This window comes from Lactuca serriola, chromosome 8, assembly GCF_051521515.1.
Source record: "Lactuca serriola cultivar US96UC23 chromosome 8, Lser_US96UC23_V15, whole genome shotgun sequence".
NCBI lineage: Eukaryota > Viridiplantae > Streptophyta > Magnoliopsida > Asterales > Asteraceae > Lactuca > Lactuca serriola.
The window spans coordinates 49,126,278-49,139,186 of NC_136415.1; positions in this window are offsets into that span (position 1 = coordinate 49,126,278).

Sequence of the window (12,909 nt, forward strand, 5' to 3'; positions counted from 1 at the left end):
GGGCTCATTCATAGTCTTGGTCTGAAGGTGGAGAAGCGTTTCTTATATTGTGACAGTGAAAGTGTTGTTTTTCTTGCAAAGAACCCTATGTATCACGACAAGACGAAGCACATTGATGTCAGGCTGAATTTCATTCGGGATATTCTAGAAGGAGACAAGTTTTCAATACTGAAGATTTATACCAAGGTCAACCCATCAGATATGTTGACAAAGTCGTTGTCCATGGAGAAGTTCAAGCTTTGCTTGGACTTGGTTGATGTTCGCAGGAGGTAGGTCCCTTCGGGGACGAACGACAGGAAGAGAGAAGAAGTTCTTGTTCGAGGCGGAGTTAAGAGGATGCTCAAGTCAAGGTGGAGATTGTTAAATATGACTCGAGCTTTTGAAGCATTTGGATCATGCTCATTGAGAATTTGGAGCACTTGGACCTCAATGGAGCACTTAGGGTTCATGGAGCAGGTGACAAAGGAACAGATCTCTTGAGAAAGGAATGGATCATCAGACAAAGGAACGAATCAAGTATCAAAGGAACGGATCGTACAGAAGGGGGTTTGGAGCACTTGGGAGTGATATGGAGTAACAAGGGATCCTTTTTGCGCCATATGATAAAGGGATGGGCCAAGAGTGTTGTTCTTGCACCATCATGGCACTCCTCTTGTTCCATCGTGTCCATTATTGTACCATAAGGCTTGTTGTTGCACCATGGATGTGCCTGTTTCTCCATGGTGATGTTGTTGCTCAAAGCTTAGTGTTCTTGCACCACTCTTGATTCCTATTATGCCATCCATAATCCTTGTTGCACCATATGGAGATGTTGCACCATGGAGAAGTTGTTGCGCCATCATGTACCATCTTGGTACATGATGCGCCATATTGATTCCTTTGTTGTGCCATGTTGATCTAAGTATGCCTAGAAGTTGATAATGCTTAACAATGTTCCACAAGATGTTGCATTGCAGATTATGATTGGTTGATACCTTTCATAGGCCTATGGGCAAATGGGCTTGGCCCATTAGGGTCTTAGGTCTGATCCCTCAAGTATAAATAGGGATGCATGCTAGGTCATTTTGTATCTTGAACTATCAGTGATGCCAGGTCTGATCCTCAAGTATAAATAGGGATGCACAAGACACAATATTTACAAAGCACATGCTAGGTCATTTTGTCTTGTACTATCATTTTTGTCTTGTAACATCTGTTTGAGAGCTGAAATAAAAGAATACTCTCCCCCTGCCGGTGGATGTAGGTCACCTTGACCGAACCACGCAAATACTGTGTCTTGTGCGCTTGTAGTTTTTCTAGTTATCCGCTTTACTTCCTAACATCATCGTCTGATATTATTCATTGTGATCTATGGACCTCCCCAATCCCGAGCAAATCGGGCTACAAATACTATCTTTTTCTTATTGACAGTTTTACAAAGTATGTTCGGATTTACCCATTAAAATTTAAACCTGAAACATTCTCACCTTTGCCAAATTCCATATTCTTTTCAAAACCCAATTCAACAAACCCGTCAAAAGTTTTATGTCAGATTTGGATATTTTGGAAGCATATTATACTAATTATATATAAGGATCATATACTTAACAACATTACGTATATTAATATATACAAACAAGTGTTTTCAAATTCATTATTAAACACCATCTTTTTTTATTATATATGTAAATAAATGACAACCATATAGTATATGCTTTACATATTTATTTCAAAACGAATTTATAAACTCATGATTCATGATTGCATCATACAAACTCATAATTTTATCAAAATACCTGAACTTATAAAACATAAATTGTATTTTAATAACGGTTTATATATTTATTTTAGAACAAATTTATAAACTTACTAACACTTCTATCTTTGTAAATTAATATATTTTTTCCAAATATTTGATTAGTCATTACGATTTCAAATTATTAATAGTGTTTTTTCTTACAAATGACAATTTTAATCATTTTTTTAAAGAACATTTTCACGAATCATGGTATTTTTGAAAGTTATGAAATCTTATTTTATCGCTGACGAAATTATGTTTATATTTTTAAAATCTATGTTATTTTAGTTAGGACTGTATATAATAACTGAAAAACCAAACCGTAACCGATATAAACTATATAACCAAACCATTAAAACCGAACAATTGGTGAAAAATGTGGTGTTGTTTATGATTTTCATTAACCGAATGTTAATCGTTCGGTCTTGGTTTTTCTGTGAAACCGAACCGTATATAAGTAACTAAAAGAATTGAAGGGCACTCTTGATTCTTGAATGAGATCCGCATCAAACAATTCAACAAAACAAACACTTAAACGGTACCTCAAATGGTATTTTTTTGTCCTCAAATGTTTTCTTTTTGATGTTACTGATTGTGTCTGTTTGTTTTTTGTTTTTAAAGTGGGACTCTATATTTATTTAAATGTTGCACAATTATAAAATTGGTAGTTATTTTTATAGCAACATAATTTCTTACTATCACTTTATATAGCCACATACTTTCTTACTTTCACATTTTTTACTTTTTTTTCTTCATATTTTTATCAATGAACTTTCAAATTTTATATCATTCGGGTCAACCGATATTAACCATTAACCATAACCAATGATTACTGAAAATACATTAATCAATGTAGTGGTTATGACTTGGTTTGACCAGGTAACCGAACCAAACGGTTCTATACACACTCCTAATTTTACTTTGTCAACCGTGATTTTCACCGGTTTAATAAAATAGTATAGTGATTGAAATGATGTATAACAATCCATTTAACTAGAGTTTAGTGTAATGGAGATGACCTAAGGACAAGTGGCAAGTGACAAAATACTTACTAAAGCCTTACAATTGGGAAACTTTATCTCATGGAGAAGAAGCTTCGAGTTAGGAGTATTAGCTTAAGGTTCTGTGTTGGTAGTAGCAGTTATGGCGGTTGGTGGTTCAGGAAAAAGATAAAGTGTATATGACGATGTGCTATTGTATGTGAGTATCTCCAAGTCAAGTAAGCTCATCAATTGAGTTCGATATGTGAGATCTCACTGCTTCATGCATGCCACCAACTGTTGTATATAATGTTTAACAAGTGCCTATTAAGGCACACGGATAATTAAGGATTTAATTATAGTATTTATTTTAAAATACAACTGTAAATATATAGTCAAGAGTTTACCGATTCTATTTCCTAGTTTAGCTCCTGGTCAATTGTTGTATCACGGCTATAAAGCCTTCACCTGTATACTGATTTCAATTCAATTGAATATACATTCAATACAATACCTTTACATGGTATCAAAGCTACAATTGCTCCAACGAGTTGATCCTACACCTCCGATTCTTCTTCATCTCACTTTCTCTTTCGCACACAATGGCCAAAACCACAATCCAAGTCACCGCTGCCACTCACTTCCCAATAAAACTCACCGCCAATAATTTTCCTGTATGGAGACGTCAAGTTGAAGCCACCCTAATTGGGCTCGATCTTGACACTTTCATTATCGGTGATCAGCCACCTCCAAGCAAATTCTTTAGCGACAAAGACAACTCTACATCAAAATCAAACCCAGAATATCTCACCTGGTATCGCCAAGATCAAACTATCATCAGTGCCATTCTTGGCTGCTGTTCTGACTCAATTCAACCCTTAATTTCGTCTGCCACAACATCCAAAGAAGCCTGGGAGCGCCTCACAGCCAGCTTTGCAAGTGCCTCTAGATCTAGAGTCATATCTCTAAAATCGAAACTTGTCAAAAACCCAAAGGGCAATCGCTCAATTGCCGAATTCCTCCAAGATATGCGGTCAATTGCAGATGACCTGGCTCTCGCACAGAGCCCTGTCACAGAAGAAGACCTACTTGTTCACATCCTATCTCAACTAGGTGATGAATATGGCACCATTGTTGCTGCCATCAAGATACGTGAAAACCCACTCTCATACTCTGAATTATTTGATAAATTGACTGACTTTGAGCGTGCTCTAAAGGAACACACAGCCTCCACTACTCCTGTAATTACCACTGTCGACTATACTTCTCGGCAATCCAATCGCTCATATGGAAGACAAGACAATTCCACTTACCAGCGTGGCGGCTCAAACAATCGCTCCTCAAATCAGCAACAACGTGGTCCTATAAATCACCCCAATTGGTCCTCAAATCCTGGTGGTAATCGTCAAAACAAATCCAAAACTTTTTGCCAATTTTGTAATATCCCAGGTCATCTGACCTGTGATTGTCGAAAACTCGCTAGATTCCTCCAAGAGAACAATGTTGTCCTTAACAATCTGCAGACAGCTCCACCAGTGGCTAATGTAACCATGACCGGCTCCTCTACTGTATCTCCACCCTGGTTATTCGATAGCGGTGCGTCTAATCACGTCACAGGTGATAGTTCCAATCTCCAACGCGTCTTCGATTATGGCGGTCCAGACGAAATAGTTCTTGGGAATGGTAAAACTTTAAAAATTTCCCATGTTGGTTCAAAACACATACACACATCATCCAAAACACTTAATCTTCCAAATGTGTTATGTGTTCCACAATTGAAAAAGAACCTTATTTCTGTTGCCAAATTATGCAAAACTAACTGGGTTTCTGTTGAATTTTTTCCTCATTCTTTTATTGTGAAGGATCTTCGCACGGGGGCGCTTCTCATGCGGGGGGAGAACTTTGAAGATGTTTATTATGCCAAGCTACCATCCAATCCGCAACTTCACTTCACTATCAAAACATCCTCTTGTCATTGGCATCATACCTTAGGACATCCATCCACCAAAGTGTTTAAATGTCTTCTGTCTAAGTTAGGCCTTAGTTCTGCAATTTCCAATATGCATTGTTCGTCTTGTTTAATCAATAAAAGTCACAAATTGCCATTTGGCCCCAATTCATTTGTTGTTTCTAAACCATTGCAACTACTATACACTGATGTATGGGGACCTGTTCAAACCTCAATTGACAAATTCAATTACTATGTCATTTTTGTTGACTATTTCTCTAAATATGTGTGGTTCTACCCCATGAAAAAGAAATCGGATGTTGCTACCATCTTCCCTCAATTCAAAATTCTAGTTGAAACCTTTCTTCAAACACCCATTATCTCGTTGATTAGTGATAATGGTGGTGAGTACATTGGTCTCACCTCTTTCCTCAAAACACATGGCATATCACACTATACCACTCCACCCCACACCCCTGAACAGAATGGCATTACTGAAAGGCGTCATCGCCATATAGTTGAAACCGGTCTATCCCTCCTTCATTACGCTAAACTCCCGTTAACCTTCTGGTCACATGCCTTTGAAACCGCAGTCTATCTAATAAATCGATTACCAACCCCTACCATCCAAAATCACACTCCATACTACCGCCTATTTGGTCAAACTCCAAATTACACCAAACTTAAGCCATTTGGCTGCCTATGTTACCCCTGGTTACGACCTTACACCACCTCCAAACTCCAACCACGCTCTACTCCCTGTTTATTCCTTGGTTATTCCACCTCAAAGTCTGCTTATAAGTGCTATGATCCCCTTACCTCTCGATTGTACCATTCCCGTCATGTCTAATTCATTGATAATCAATTTCCGTCCCTCTCCCCCTCAGACTTATTTTTACCTACACCTGATCACTTTGTCATGACTCACTCCCAACATCAGCCATCTCCATCATCACCAACATCCATCTCTATTCCTAATAGCAACAACGATGCACCCTCACCATCTCATATACGCACCATCCTACAACCTCCATAACACTCTGATCCCACTCAATTCGATTCACACTCTCCATAAAATCAGCCCACATCACCACCACAAGCTCCAAACTTTAACTCCAACCCCTCGGTCACAATAGATACTCCCTCACCGTCTCATGTATCCTCGAAATCCCCAACATCAGCCCAACCATCATTCTCATCATCCACTCAGAATTCCCCTGCATCATCTCGTAATGATGTTGTACCCACTCCAGACAATTCACCCCCACATACAGCCCGTCCACGCAAGAAAAACTCTAAATATTTCAATGACTCCTTTGTCAATACTACCACACTTCATCCTATACCCACAACCATTGAACCAAACACACACAATCAAGCCCTCAAAGATCCTAAGTGGCGCCATGCAATGGATCAAGAGTTTAATGCTCTTAGGCAAAATGGAACCTGGGAATTAGTTCCTCCTAACAGCCATACTCCAATCGGCTGTAAGTGGGTCTTTCGAGTCAAACGAAATCCGGATGGTACAGTTTCAAAATATAAGGCCCGTTTAGTAGCAAAAGGTTTCCTTCAACAACATGGTAAAGACTACTTTGATACCTTTAGTCCCGTTGCAAAAGCAGTTACCATTCGTGTCATTCTCTCTCTTTCACTTTCTCATAATTGGAACCTTCGCCAACTTGATGTAAACAATGCTTTCCTTCATGGTACCCTCCATGAAGAAGTCTTCATGACCCAACCACCTGGTTTTATTCATCCTGACTTCCCAAAATGTCACACCCCAAAACCAAGAACGGCGGAAACGTTCTGGGCGGAGGACGTCATGTAAGGAAATCACAACACAGTAAATGTAAATAAGCAACAACATCATCCATTGTATTAAATATATAAATTTAATACATGCGTGTTCTATACAGTTTTAGACACCAAAAATATAACGTAAATCAAAATAATAAAATGATGAGTCTTGAGTGCGCATCCATCATCTCAAAAGCTGGCATCGGTACCTGTCTACTGATGACCTGAGAATACAAGTTATTTTGAAAGAGTTTATCAGCATTAAGCTGGTGAGTTCATAAGTATTTTTAATGTAGGTGTCTGTTATCAAAAACGTTTGAACATGTCTCAAGTATAAGTTCATGTATGTAAGTGTTTGTAAAAGTTTTGAATCTCTCAGAAAAACCTATATTTTCTAAAATAGTAGCCTTCTACCAAGGCTTTAACTGTTTTGTATGTTCGCTTGTTGTAAAAGTGTGTAATTTCCCAAGTGCAACTATCTTTTAACAAAATATAGTTTGTACATTAAAATTTAAGTGAGGTTATCACTAAAAATGTGTAATGGGTAAATCATTGAAGTACTGTAGCTTAGTTTTATAGTGACTACTGCTGTACTAATTACCTTAACCGGATTTATATTAAGGTATAATGTGATAATTGCACCATACTATCGACTGATAACAACGACATAAAGAACGGTCGTAATAACGGAATGACGTTTGGCACCCGCAGACCTGCAGGTCCGGCTGTAGCTAGCAGCAAGGTGTAGGATAGTCAATCCAGTATAGATCTATACGCAAACTCAACGCTCTCCCTCCAAGAGAATTCTGGCTACAACTCGGGCCATGACATTTAAGGCATGCTCCGATACAGTGGATCACATTTGTTATCGTATTCTTGCATATGTGATGAAATGTTTCTCGTTCTAGTATAGTTGTATATGTTCTCATAGTATAGTTGTATATGTTCTCATAGTATAATTGTATATATATTCTCTTCCTAGTATAGACTCATGAATGAACTGACTCATTGATCTAGCAGTTGTAATAGTATGATTCTGTGTTACCCCGATGGTAACTTGCTAACGGTGCGTCTAGTACGTATGATTATGGAAGTACTTTTATGTCTATATATGTATATTTGATATATAATTAATATGGAAACGACCTTCGGATGGTCACCCGAAATCCCACCAGACCACATCCAAATCGAGGAAAAGGAAATAGGGTGGATGGCCTTCCTAAGCCCTTTAAACATTATTTATACATCTATACATATATAGGCATGCAATTCATAATATAAAAGCATAAATAAGTATTTATAAGACATTTGAAACATAAGTATTATTTTTAAAGAAAGATTGACTTGATGTCAATCTATAAAAACAATTTGAAGGCATAGATTTGATTAAAACGGTTTAAGTAAAAGGAACATTTGTTTAAATCAAAGTTGTAGTATAAATTTGAAAAACAAATGGGTTTGGAAAACATTTTGAAGTAAAACAGTTCGATAGACAGTTTGAGCAGTGATAAAATCACTGGTTTCCCTAGTTATTAATCACATGTGATTTAATGCAATCACATGTGATTGAAGCAATAACTATAAGCATTTAACTTGTATCCCCCCCCCTTGAAAGCATATAAAAGAGTTTATAAAGTATTTAAAAGGTAAATTAAGGGGTATGAACTCACTTGATTGATTGAAGAAAACGAGATGGAAAACCGGGCAGAGTTTCGTCTCGGAAAACGGATTTTTCTCGGGATTCTCGGGAATCTCGGGAGTAAAATCGACCCTCGGGACTTGAGCAAAAAGACCAGAGCTTCGGGTTTTAACGGGCACGGAAATCGAGGCAAGATCGTGAGAGAAAAGAGAGAAGTGAGCAAAATTCTCGGAAAGCCTCGCATTCTATTTATAGGAAGGCTGAACCGCCTCGGTACGCGGGGCGTACGCTCGTACGCAGCGCGTACGCGTACGTCATGCATGACCGAAGCCTCGACTTCGGATGGGATGGGTCGCTGGGGAGGCGGGTCGGACGGGACAGCGGGTCGGATGGGACGGCGGGTCGGACGGGTCGGACGGGTCGGAAACTTCGGATAGGGCGACGTGGACGATCCGAGGCCCTTGATCTCAGTACGCGGGGCGTATGAAGGTACGCAGGGCGTACTTCGGTCCTATCCGATGACTCCCCTTCGGATAATACCGGGAGTTTATAATTAAATTTATATTTATTTTAAATAAACTTCAAAAATTCATATCTCCCTCATACGAACTCCGTTTTTGACGTTCTTTATATCCACGCGAAGGTGAGACCATGATCTACAACTTTCGTTTAGATTCCGTTGGCAAATTCCGAAATTATTTTTATTATTTATTTATTAAAATGACGTGATTAAGGAATTTCTTCAAAAAAATCATAACTTCCTCATCCGAAGTCAGATTTGGACGTTCTTTTTATGTACGCAAACCTTGATATGATTCCTACTACTTTATTTAACCCAAATAAGATTTTAGGAAGGTTATATTTTGACCTAAATTTGATTGGTTTTACATCACATTGACTCGAAATATCGGGTTGTCACATCATCCCCCCGTTAGAAGGAATTTCGTCCCGAAATTAGAATTTAAGCAAGTTAGAAATTACAAATAACTAAGCAAAAAGGTGAGGGTATTTCAGTTTCATCTGATCCTCACGTTCCCAAGTGAATTCTGGTCCTCGCTTGGCATTGCAGCGAACCTTCACGATAGGGATACGGCTTTGCTTTGTCTGCTTGACCTCACGGTCCATGATCTCTACAGGTTCTTCCACGAAGTTGAGGCTCTCGTTGATTTCGATCTCGTCGAGTGGGATTACAAGAGTCTCATCGGATAGACACTTTTTCAAGTTAGATACGTGGAATGTAGAATGTACGTTACGAAGTGCGTCTGGTAGTTCGAGTTTGTAAGCTACGGGGCTGACTCTTGCAAGAATCTCGAAAGGCCCTATGTACCTCGGATTAAGCTTTCCACGCTTGCCGAAACGTATCAAGCCCTTCCAGGGTGAGACTTTGAGGAGGACTCGGTCTCCCACCTGAACTTCCAAAGGTTTCCTTCGTTTATCAGCGTAGCTCTTCTGTCGGTCTCTAGAGGCTTTCAATCGTTCACGGATCTGAACGATTTTCTCTGTTGTTTCCCGAATGATCTCCGGACCGGTGAGAGTACTGTCGGAAGTTTGCCCCCTGGCTAATTGGGTATCACCCACCTCAGTCCAGCACAGAGGGGATCTGCACTTACGGCCGTAGAGAGCTTCAAATGGAGCAGCCTTGATGCTCGTGTGATAACTGTTATTATAGGAAAACTCGACAAGGGGTAAATGAGTATCCCATGCCTTCCCAAAGTCAATCACGCAGGCTCGCAACATATCTTCCAGAGTTTGGATGGTCCTCTCACTCTGTCCGTCGGTCTGAGGATGGTAGGCTGTGCTCATGTCCAGCCTTGTTCCTAGGGAATGTTGTAGTGATTGCCAAAATCTTGAGGTGAACCTACTATCTCTATCGGAGATAATGGACATAGGTACACCATGTAGCCGTACGATTTCCCTAATGTATGTTCTCGTAAGTTTCTGTGACAACCCGAAATTTCCATTTGTACGAACAATATCTATTCAATAGAAGTCAGTCCAATTTCAGTGATTTTCAGACTATTCCGAACAAGTTAGTGTACCTTAGGGTTTACAGTTTAGGAGATATCAAGAGAGTGGATGCTCCTGGGTCTGTGAAATTTGAACATTTCAAGTTTCATAAAGTTACAGCCCAAGTCCAAGAATAAAAATATTTTCTGTCAAAATATTTCAGGACTATAAATAGTTTTCTGAATTTATTTAATTCATTATTCACAATTCCAGCTAGAGAAAAGCCATTTTCTCTCTGACAGATCTTCGGGTTTTTATCCCAGATTGTGAGTAACTCTTTCTAGTAGTGTTAGATTACATATTAGATGCATATAACATGATTTAGTGGGCTAAAACATGAGATCTAGGAGTTTACTCCCCAAGGTGTTCTTGGGCGGTAAACTCCCGAAACAAAGCCAAAACCGACATTGATGCTAGAATAAGGCCTTAGGACATTAGGTAAACACATTAGGGACATGAAATCACACACAAAACCACCCAAGATTGGGAGTTTACGGCCCAGAACTCTCTTAGGCCGTAAACTCCATTTCAAAGGCCTAAATGGTGGTTTTTGGACTTAAGGACTTTAAGGCTTGCATCTAGGTTATTTCCCCAAGTAGCTTAAGGTCTTAAACACATCAAATGAATCAAATGAAAGTGAGTTTACGGCCCAGAACTCTCCTAGGCCGTAAACTCCATGTAAATGGTCACAAAGGGTGTTTTCATGACACCTAAGGCCCTAGCCCTTTACAAGAAATTGTACCCACTAAATGGAAGGACCAAACCACACCAAAATCACTTAAACAAGTGAGTTTACGGCCAAGACATGGCTCTTGGGCCGTAAACTCCTATAAAGGGCACTAAGTGGTGCCTAATGCCTTCATATGCTAGGATTAAAAGTCTAGAACACATCCCACTAGTACAAGAGGCTTGAAAGCAACCAAGGAATCACCCCAAGGGAGTTTACGGCTGTAAAATCCAAGGGGAAATGTCCTTTAGGCCGTAAACCCCTATTTGGAGTACTTCTAGGCCTTAAACCCTTCCAAGAACATAGCCACTAGGTTAGAATAATTCTAGAAAGCATATTGGACTTCAAAACACACCAAACACACATGTTTGGGAGTTTACGGTCGTAAACTCAAGAGTTTACAACCGTAAACTCCATGTGTGATGGATTATGGAGAGTAAACACTCATATGGGGTCCTTTGGAAACCCTAAACTCAAGTACCCTGTCCCACAATAGCTTAGATGAAGTCCTTACGGCTTAAAACACTTACATAAAGTGTTATCTATGTCTAGATGTCTTAAAAATTATCAATTAGTCTTTTGTGTCTAATTGAGTGCATATATGTGTGATTATATGTTCATTAGGATCGTAGTGTGTGCGCAAGTCCTCGCTTGACACCTAGCAATCCGATACCGTTCAGTTCATTCCAATCACCAACTACAGGTGAGTTCATACCCCATAATCAATGTTTTAAAGGATTTTAAATGCTTTAATGGGGGGGGGGGAATACAAGTAGAAACAAACATGTTATTAAATCAGTTTCATGTATTTTATAACTATGTTTTCACTCAGTAGATTTCACATATTTCAACAGAAGTCACGTGAAATGGTTTTCTATCTTAAAATACTTGGACAACAGAAGTATTAGTTTTGAAATGTATAATGACTTCAAGTCACTTTATATTATTGCTCAAAGCTCCTAGATACCTTGCATAAACCTACTTGAACAACAACATACTTTCCAGTTAGCTATCATAGGGATAGTCAGTGAATATCAAACACGGGTCAATTCATTCATGAGTCTATACTAATGCCTTACATGATACATGATTACACGTACTTAGGATTCTATGATACATGAATATGTTTACATATACTTACCTGTTACATGAACACACTTACATGAATTCTAGACAGGGACACTTCTTAATAAGTACATTATTCTGTACTTACTTACCTTGGATACTTGAACTTAGATCTAAGAGGATGATTTATTAGTATTTACTGTATAAATTGACTTTCCTATTCCCGTTCGAGGGGATGTTTTCGGCGGGACTTACCATTCCGAATTTCACTGATTAGCACCAGGGATCGATGACGTCTACGGATGTCTAAGGTAGTCACTTGATTTGTGGTCAGTGACGGGACTAACTATCCCTCCGCCCGCTGTTGCAACAGTGGACGAGATGTGAATCTTCGGAGGATCATTAAGTTGACGATCTACATCAAGAGATCGATACAGGGACTAACCCTCCTTCCATCCTGCTGCTGCTACAGAGGATGAGGGGACACTCTTCGGATGTTCCTTAGGGTCTAACTTTCGCTTCATGCGATGTAGTGTTGGTCCTAGTACCCAGTGACAACACTTACCATATCATATTTTTCCTGTTTACTTTATTCTGTGACACATTCACATAAACGATGAGTTAGACTAAGCACTTTTAGTACTAGTCTACACAAAGGAAAAACATTCGAGTCTTGGTAGAAGACTGCACTTCATACATACAAAACATTCGAGTCTTGGTAGAAGACTGCACTTCATTCATACAAAACATTCGAGTCTTGGTAGAAGACTGCACTTTATACATACAAAACATTCGGGTCTTGGTAGAAGACTGCACTTCATACATACAAAACATTCGATTCTTGGTAGAAGACTACACTTCATTTATACAAAACATTCGAGTCTTGGTAGAAGACTACACTTCATACTTATAGAAAATAAGGGTTTTTCTAGGGATTTCATACTTACCTCAACATTTTCACTTAAAGGT